Genomic DNA, 8,491 nt, shown 5'->3' on the forward strand with positions numbered 1-8,491 from the left:
GAGAGGCCTAATGCAGCCAAGTTTTAAAATTCATTTCACCCCCACCCAGAGGATGATCTCACTGGAGAGCAATGCAGCGCACAGTTAAGAGTCAAAATCCTAAGCATACAACAGAGGAAATCGATCCGTTCCAACATTATATAATCTGTGCAGCTGATAAACAAACAGTAGCTTCAATTCATAGCACATTGGGTAAAGCTATGTTTTTAGGTTCAAGGGCAAAATACTACAACAACAAAAGTATATTTTATGAGCTGTAGTTAGTGGAGCATAATACTTGCAATAGTCCATACTATTCATTGAGTTCACATCACCTGAACAAAGGTATTCCCCCCACCCAGAGGATGATCTCACTGGAGAGCAATGCAGCGCACAGTTAAGAGTCAAAATCCTAAGCATACAACAGAGGAAATCGATCCGTTCCAACATTATATAATCTGTGCAGCTGATAAACAAACAGTAGCTTCAATTCATAGCACATTGGGTAAAGCTATGTTTTTAGGTTCAAGGGCAAAATACTACAACAACAAAAGTATATTTTATGAGCTGTAGTTAGTGGAGCATAATACTTGCAATAGTCCATACTATTCATTGAGTTCACATCACCTGAACAAAGGTATTCCCCTCATCATGTACAGTGGGGAGAACAAGTATTTGATACACTGCCGATTTTGCAGGTTTTCCTACTTACAAAGCATGTAGAGGTCTGTCATTTTTATCATAGGTACACTTCAACTATGAGAGACGGAATCTAAAACAAAAATCCAGAAAATCACATTGTATGATTTTTAAGTAATTAATTTGCATTTTATTGCATGACATAAGTATTTGATACATCAGAAAAGCAGAACTTAATATTTGGTACAGAAACCTTTGTTTGCAATTACAGAGATCATACGTTTCCTGTAGTTCTTGACTAGGTTTGCACACACTGCAGCAGGGATTTTGGCCCACTCCTCCCTACAGATCTTCTCCAGATCCTTCAGGTTTCGGGGCTGTCGCTGGGCAATACGGACTTTCAGCTCCCTCCAAAGATTTTCTATTGGGTTCAGGTCTGGAGACTGGCTAGGCCACTCCAGGACCTTGAGATGCTTCTTACGGAGCCACTCCTTAGTTGCCATGGCTGTGTGCTTCGTGTCGTTGTCATGCTGGAAGACCCAGCCACGACCCATCTTCAATGCTCTTACTGAGGGAAGGAGGTTGTTGGCCAAGATCTCGCGATACATGGCCCCATCCATCCTCCCCTCAATACGGTGCAGTCGTCCTGTCCCCTTTGCAGAAAAGCATCCCCAAAGAATGATGTTTCCACCTCCATGCTTCACGGTTGGGATGGTGTTCTTGGGGTTGTACTCATACTTCTTCTTCCTCCAAACACGGCGAGTGGAGTTAGACCAAAAAGCTCTATTTTTGTCTCATCAGACCACATGACCTTCTCCCATTCCTCCTCTGGATCATCCAGATGGTCATTGGCAAACTTCAGACGGGCCTGGACATGCGCTGGCTTGAGCAGGGGGACCTTGCGTGCGCTGCAGGATTTTCATCCATGACGGCGTAGTGTGTTACTAATGGTTTTCTTTGAGACTGTGGTCCCAGCTCTCTTCAGGTCATTGACCAGGTCCTGCCGTGTAGTTCTGGGCTGATCCCTCACCTTCCTCATGATCATTGATGCCCCACGAGGTGAAATCTTGCATGGAGCCCCAGACCGAGGGTGATTGACCGTCATCTTGAACTTCTTCCATTTTCTAATAATTGCGCCAACAGTTGTTTCCTTCTCACCAAGCTGCTTGCCTATTGTCCTGTAGCCCATCCCAGCCTTGTGCAGGTCTACAATTTTATCCCTGATGTCCTTACACAGCTCTCTGGTCTTGGCCATTGTGGAGAGGTTGGAATCTGTTTGATTGTGTGTGGACAGGTGTCTTTTATACAGGTAACGAGTTCAAACAGGTGCAGTTAATACAGGTAATGAGTGGAGAACAGGAGGGCTTCTTAAAGAAAAACTAACAGGTCTGTGAGAGCCGGAATTCTTACTGGTTGGTAGGTGATCAAATACTTATGTCATGCAATAAAATGCAAATTAATTATTTAAAAATCATACAATGTGATTTTCTGGATTTTTGTTTTAGATTCCGTCTCTCACAGTTGAAGTGTACCTATGATAAAAATTACAGACCTCTACATGCTTTGTAAGTAGGAAAACCTGCAAAATCGGCAGTGTATCAAATACTTGTTCTCCCCACTGTATCTGTCTGACCAACAGGGGGCCAATGAGGTAGGTGAGATGAGGTGGTTGAGAGCGACGCTGAGGTCAGTGTTCAGCCACCTGGCCCGGTTCAAGAGAGAAACTTAATAGTGACACAGTTATAAACAGTAATCAAGAAGAAGGATGGGCAGTGGGCACAGCACTGGATTATTGGGAATCTATTTCCTGGAAGGTCTTACCTTCTTGTTGGGTGTCCACCCAAGTCTTCAAGTCCTTGAAAAGCTTTAGTTGGTCAGCAATTTCAAAATCATTCACACACACACACACACACACACACACACACACACACACACACACACACACACACACACACACACACACACACACACACACACACACACACACACACACACACACACACACACACACACACACACACACACACACCTCTTTATATTATTTATTTCTGTTAACAAGCCCACTGTGGTTTGTGTGTTGTAATTCTCTTTCAGGCAAATTAGATTTATTAGGGCTTTTTCCCTGTGCCTACCTGTATGTCAGTAATTAAATAGACTAGCCCTGTTAAATTCCTCAATCCTGTTATTTACAGTTTTTCTCAATTGCTAAAACACTAAAACCCATTGGCTGAACAAAGTTCTCAGTTGCCTGGACTCATTTAGCTAATTATGCAGTCTGTTGTCAATACCTTAAACCATTTCACATGGTAAAACATAATTTGCAGATCTCACTTAGACTTTTCAGCAAAACTCTAAACACATTTTCATTCTCAAAACACATTCTGCACTCTAATGCACATGTCATCCATACTGGTAAACACAAGTGGCAACAATCAAATACAAATAGAGAACACATGTCATTGATTGAACACAACCACTCAAAATTGATTTAACCTTTTTCAAATGACACAACCAATATAAGCCAGTTCAGAGAGCAAACAGGTTGTTGAAGGTGGGAAGGAGAAAGTCTGAGAATGGATAAAAGAAACAATGTGAGAGGACGAGGACGAGTGCGTATGCGAGGTGGGCGACGAGGAGGAAGAGGAGGAGGAGGGCAAGAAAGAGGAAGAGGAGGACGAAGAGGAAGAGGAAGACAAAGAGTGGAAATATCTGATGAAATTCGAGCATCAGTTATAGACCATGTTCTTGTCCATGGACTGACAATGAGGGAAGCAGGACTTAGAGTGCAACCCAATTTGAGCCGATTTTCTGTGTCCACCATAGTAAGGACATTCAGAGAAGAGAACAGGTACAGTATACTACTATATTTTTATAATTGAAAATTTACTGTACTACACTATATGCAGCTGTTTCAATAGACATTTGTAAAGTTAATCACCGTATGTATTGTACTGCATGAATATGTTTTGTAACTGCACAACTACTTTTTGTAGAATTGCAAGGCTGCCACATGCAGGTGGAAGGACAGCTATATTCACTCGGGAGCAAGAGGCCGTTATAGTTGGCATGGTCCTTCAAGATAATGCAATACGACTCAGAGAAATCCAGGAACGAGTGATACAAGACAACACACACTTCCAGGGAATCGACAGTGTGAGCATTTCCACAATTGACCATGTCCTCCATCGTAACAGGATGCGAATGAAACAAGTATACAGAGTACCTTTTGAGCGCAACTCACCAAGGATGAAAGAACTGCGAGCTCAGTATGTGCAAGTAAGTGTACATTCAGAAACATTTACTGTAATCCAGATTGTCTACAGTACTAACACATACTATGTGAATGACATTACTCTTCAGTACATACAATGTAAGTGAATCAGAAGCCTAATTGTACTCTACAGTATAGCACTGTCTCTGTACGACTTACAAAATCCTACATACAGTATATTGTACTTCTACACAGACAATATTTGACTTGGAATCCTTGGACAGACCCCATGAGTTCATCTTTGTCGATGAAGCAGGCTTCAATCTAACAAAGAGGAGAAGGAGAGGCCGAAACATGATTGGACAGCGGGCCATTGTTGAAGTCCCTGGTCAACTAGGTGGCAATGTCACAATCTGTGCTGCTATCAGCAACCATGGTGTTCTACATCACCATGTTACACTCGGGCCATATAACACCCAGCACCTTCTAAGATTTATTGCCAATCTAAGAGATATTTTATTTGAGCAGCAGGTTCAAGAGCAGCAGGGTCAAGAGCTAAATGAGAATCCCATTCCCACCTATGTGATAGTGTGGGACAATGTCAGTTTCCACCGAGCTGCTCAGGTAAGGGAATGGTTTAACATCAATGGGCAGTTTATGAACTTTTACCTTCCTCCATACTCGCCTTTCCTGAATCCGATTGAGGAGTTTTTCTCCTCTTGGAGATGGAAAGTGTGTGATAGACAACCCTACACCAGAGTAAATCTGCTGCAAGCCATGGATTTAGCCTGTGGTGATATAGGTGAGGAATCATGTCAGGGCTGGATACGGCACACAAGAGGCTTCTTCCCCCGTTGCCTCAGGAGGGACAATATCGCTTGTGATGTCGACGAAGTGCTCTGGCCTGACCCAGCCCAAAGACAAGAAGAAGCACATTGATCACATGTTTACTCCTTTGATTTTTGTCCCTTTTAGTATTGTATACTGTAGTACAGTGCATTGTAGGCTGTATACTGTACAATGGACAAATTGTATGGCCCTGAACATTGTGCTTTCCATTTATTAACAGTACTGACTGCTCAATAGATTTTGACTGGTTGCAGGTTCATATCAACAAAGAACAAGAATTACAGTATCACAAAGACAAAGGACAAGTTTGTGAGATGCAGGGTACAGTACTGTAAAAATAGGGGTACAAGGAGGAGGAAGAACAAAAAACAAAATTGCAAAGAGCAAAGCAGAGTAGTAATTTCTGATCAATTTTGAGCTACTATGATAGACCATGTTTTCGTTCAAACGAAATGACGGAAAAATATGAATATTTTTTTAGATTAAAAATGTACTTCTCCCTGAGAATTGTATGTTTTGAACAATGTGTTTTCTATTCTTCGGTGTATTGTTTACTGACTGCTTGAAAGTGTATATCATTTTGATCACTTTGTTTATGATTTGAGAGCAGTGTTTGTTTTTGAACACAGGTAAAACTGTTTTGAGGCGAATGTTTCATTTTGCGAGAGGAGTCAGAGGTTATGTAAATAGTGCTTGAAGATTAGGTTTTGTGTTGAATGTTTTCAGGAAATGGAGCAAGGTTTCAGAAATTGTGTTTTAGCAATTGAGAAAAACTAATGCCCATTCTTACTGAAATTAACTTAGTTTTTTCCAACTGCTTACACACTTTTCAAAACTGTCTCCTTTCTTCAAAACTCTACACACAATTCCCAAAACTGCACACACAAAATGCAAAATGCCTCACATCTCTTTCAAAATGTAACACTGCATTCAAAATGCCATAAACACATGTCAGAATGAAGCATTTGCATCAAATAGCAAACACTGCTTTCATAATAGTACATTTTTGGATATACCATGTAAACACTGTTGTTCTAAATCTAAAGCTCTTTGGTCTTTCATAGGCTTATATCTACATTTCAATACAATGTTCTATAATGAAAGTAATCTGCTGAGAGGGGTAACAAGTACACTGTAAACACCAATGCAATGTAGAAACAGAAAATATTTATTAGGCCAAACATTACTGTTGTATACAGTAGCATACAACAAAATCATAAACATATGTAAACCAAAAGTATATTCTTTAGAATACAGTAAAGAACACAATTGTGTGTGTGGGGTCCCGGGGGGGCAGTACAGGAATTGGTAGGGGGGGGCAGTCACCAGTGCTAAGCTACGCTTCATCTCTTCTCCGGCCTGGGTCTGGCCACAATACTTCGTCCACATCACAAGATACGTTTTCTCTTGCCAAACATCGAGGGAAGTATCTCCTAGCATGGCGTATCCAACCTTGGACAGAGGCAACCTCTATGTCCCCACATGCGTCCTCCATTGCCTGGAGAAGCGGCATGCGGGCATAGGGTTGGCGATCATACACTTTCCAGCGCCAGGCTGAGAAGAATTCCTCTATGGGATTTAGAAAAGGTGAATATGGGGGTAGGTACAAAACTACAAATTGTGGATGGGTGGCAAACCAGTTTTGGACCAGAACAGCCCCGTGAAAACTAACATTGTCCCATAAAACCACAAATCTAGCAGGCTCCTGATCTGGATCAGGGACAAGCATTGTGTAAATTGCATCCAGAAAAGTGAGCATATGGCCGGTGTTGTACGGACCCAGTGTGGCATTGTGATGGAGGACCCCGTTTTGAGTGATGGCAGCACACATAGTTATATTACCCCCATGCTGTCCAGGGACATTGGTAATTGCCCTCTGTCCTATTACATTTCTTCCGCGGCGCCTGGTTTTGGTGAGGTTGAAGCCAACCTCATCCACATAAATAAATTCATGGCGAATTACATGGGCATCCAGCTCCAATACTCTCTGTAACAGACAAAAGGATATACAGATGAGTAAATATGGCATGTCTGAAGTACTGGAAGTAGTGTTGCATACATACCTCTACAAAGTCATGTCGCATATTCTTGACTCTGTCAGAGTTTCTCTCAAATGGCACCTTGTAAAGTTGTTTCATCGTCACTCGGTGTCGTTGGAGGATGCGTTGTATGGTCGTGTAACAATCTGGGTGTCGTGGGTGTGAAGTCAGGCGCAGGAAACAGAGAGTTCAAGGTAGTGCTCTTTAATGCACACACGGCGGACATAGGCTACCCCACGAAACACTGGGTGCTGAAAAACAAATGCCCCAAACACGGGGACTAAAACAGTCCAGCAAAAACCCACGAACAGGCACAAACACGTTCGTCTCCAACATACACAAATGTTACCACAAACAATCCCGCACAAAGAAACAGGCGGGCCGGCTGACTAATAAAGCCCAACTAATCACCACAAACGCATAACAGGTGTAACCAATAAACATTCAAGGAGGGGGAGGAAAGAATCAGTGGCAGCTAGTAGGCCGGCGATGACGACCGCCAAGCGCCACCCGAACGGGAAGGGGAGCCACCTTCGGTCGGAGTCGTGACAGGTCGACAGGCTTACAGCATTGATGTTGTTAAATATGGTGTCATTATTCAAGATATGCTCTCTTATCTTTCTAATCCTAATTGCATTGTTGGCCAAAACCATATTTATAATTGCAGTCTCTTGTACATCTGTAAACAAGCGTCCTCGTCCTCCATGATGTCTTTGCCTTTCCACTCTGTACAGAATTCAAACACAGTATGTGTTCAGCATAGGAACTGTAAACAATGTACAAAAAAATGTAGTACAGCATGATAACCAACCTCATTCATTCAACGCAGTGCAGTAAATGGATGGCTTAGAGTTACAAATGTTTATGCAGTACTATGCAGTCATATGTATTTTACAGTACAATACTGTAATGCTAAAATAGTCATTAGATAGTTGCATACCTGTTCTCATTTCTGAAGGTTCGAATTATGGACGCCACTGTAAATCGACTCAAGTTGGGCTGGACTCTCAGTCCTCTCTCATGGTCAAACCGTGGTTGATCACATGATCAACAAGTGTTGCCCTAATCTCATCAGAGATGGCTCTCCTTCCTTCTCTACTTTGCCTTCGTCATCTTCTTCCTCTTCCTCTTCCTCTCCCTCCTACTCCTCTTGCTCTCTGTCCATTGTTGGCATCCATTGTTCAAAACAGGTAATCTGACCTTTGACCTATTTCTAGGCCTATACTACAGTAAAGCAGTGATTGGTTAGTGATCAGTTAAGCTATTAGTGTTTGCACATGTAAGGAGTGTGTGTGTGACCTGGTGAATAAGTGTAGCATTTTGATTGGTTGTGTTTGGAAAAGGGAAGCAAGTCACTTCCTGTTAGATTTTTGTGTTTTAGGTAGAGAATTGTGTGTAGTGTTTTGAAAAAAGTGTTTTATGCAATTGACAACTGAGTCAAAGGCTGAGAAATAGCTTATGGTTTTGGATATTTGGTGTGTAGTTTTGCACTTTGAGTGAGAGGTTTCAAAAATCGTGTGACATGAAAAGATTTTGTGTGTAAGCAGTTGGAAAAAACTGTAAATAGAGTTTCAGGGAATGCCTTTCTGTGGGTTTTGCAGCTTCTTTGTGGCTGGTGTGACTGGTGCCAATTTGGAGATGGGCACCACTCCTAGGACCAAAGTTTGGGTTATGAGAGTTGTTGTGACACATTACTTTCAGAATCAAAGACACAAATGGTGAATGGGCTGTTTTTATATGGAAACAATCGCACAACTTGTTGCAAACAAAATGT

This window comes from Salvelinus alpinus, chromosome 5 (assembly GCF_045679555.1).
Source record: "Salvelinus alpinus chromosome 5, SLU_Salpinus.1, whole genome shotgun sequence".
In the NCBI taxonomy this organism is placed as follows: domain Eukaryota; kingdom Metazoa; phylum Chordata; class Actinopteri; order Salmoniformes; family Salmonidae; genus Salvelinus; species Salvelinus alpinus.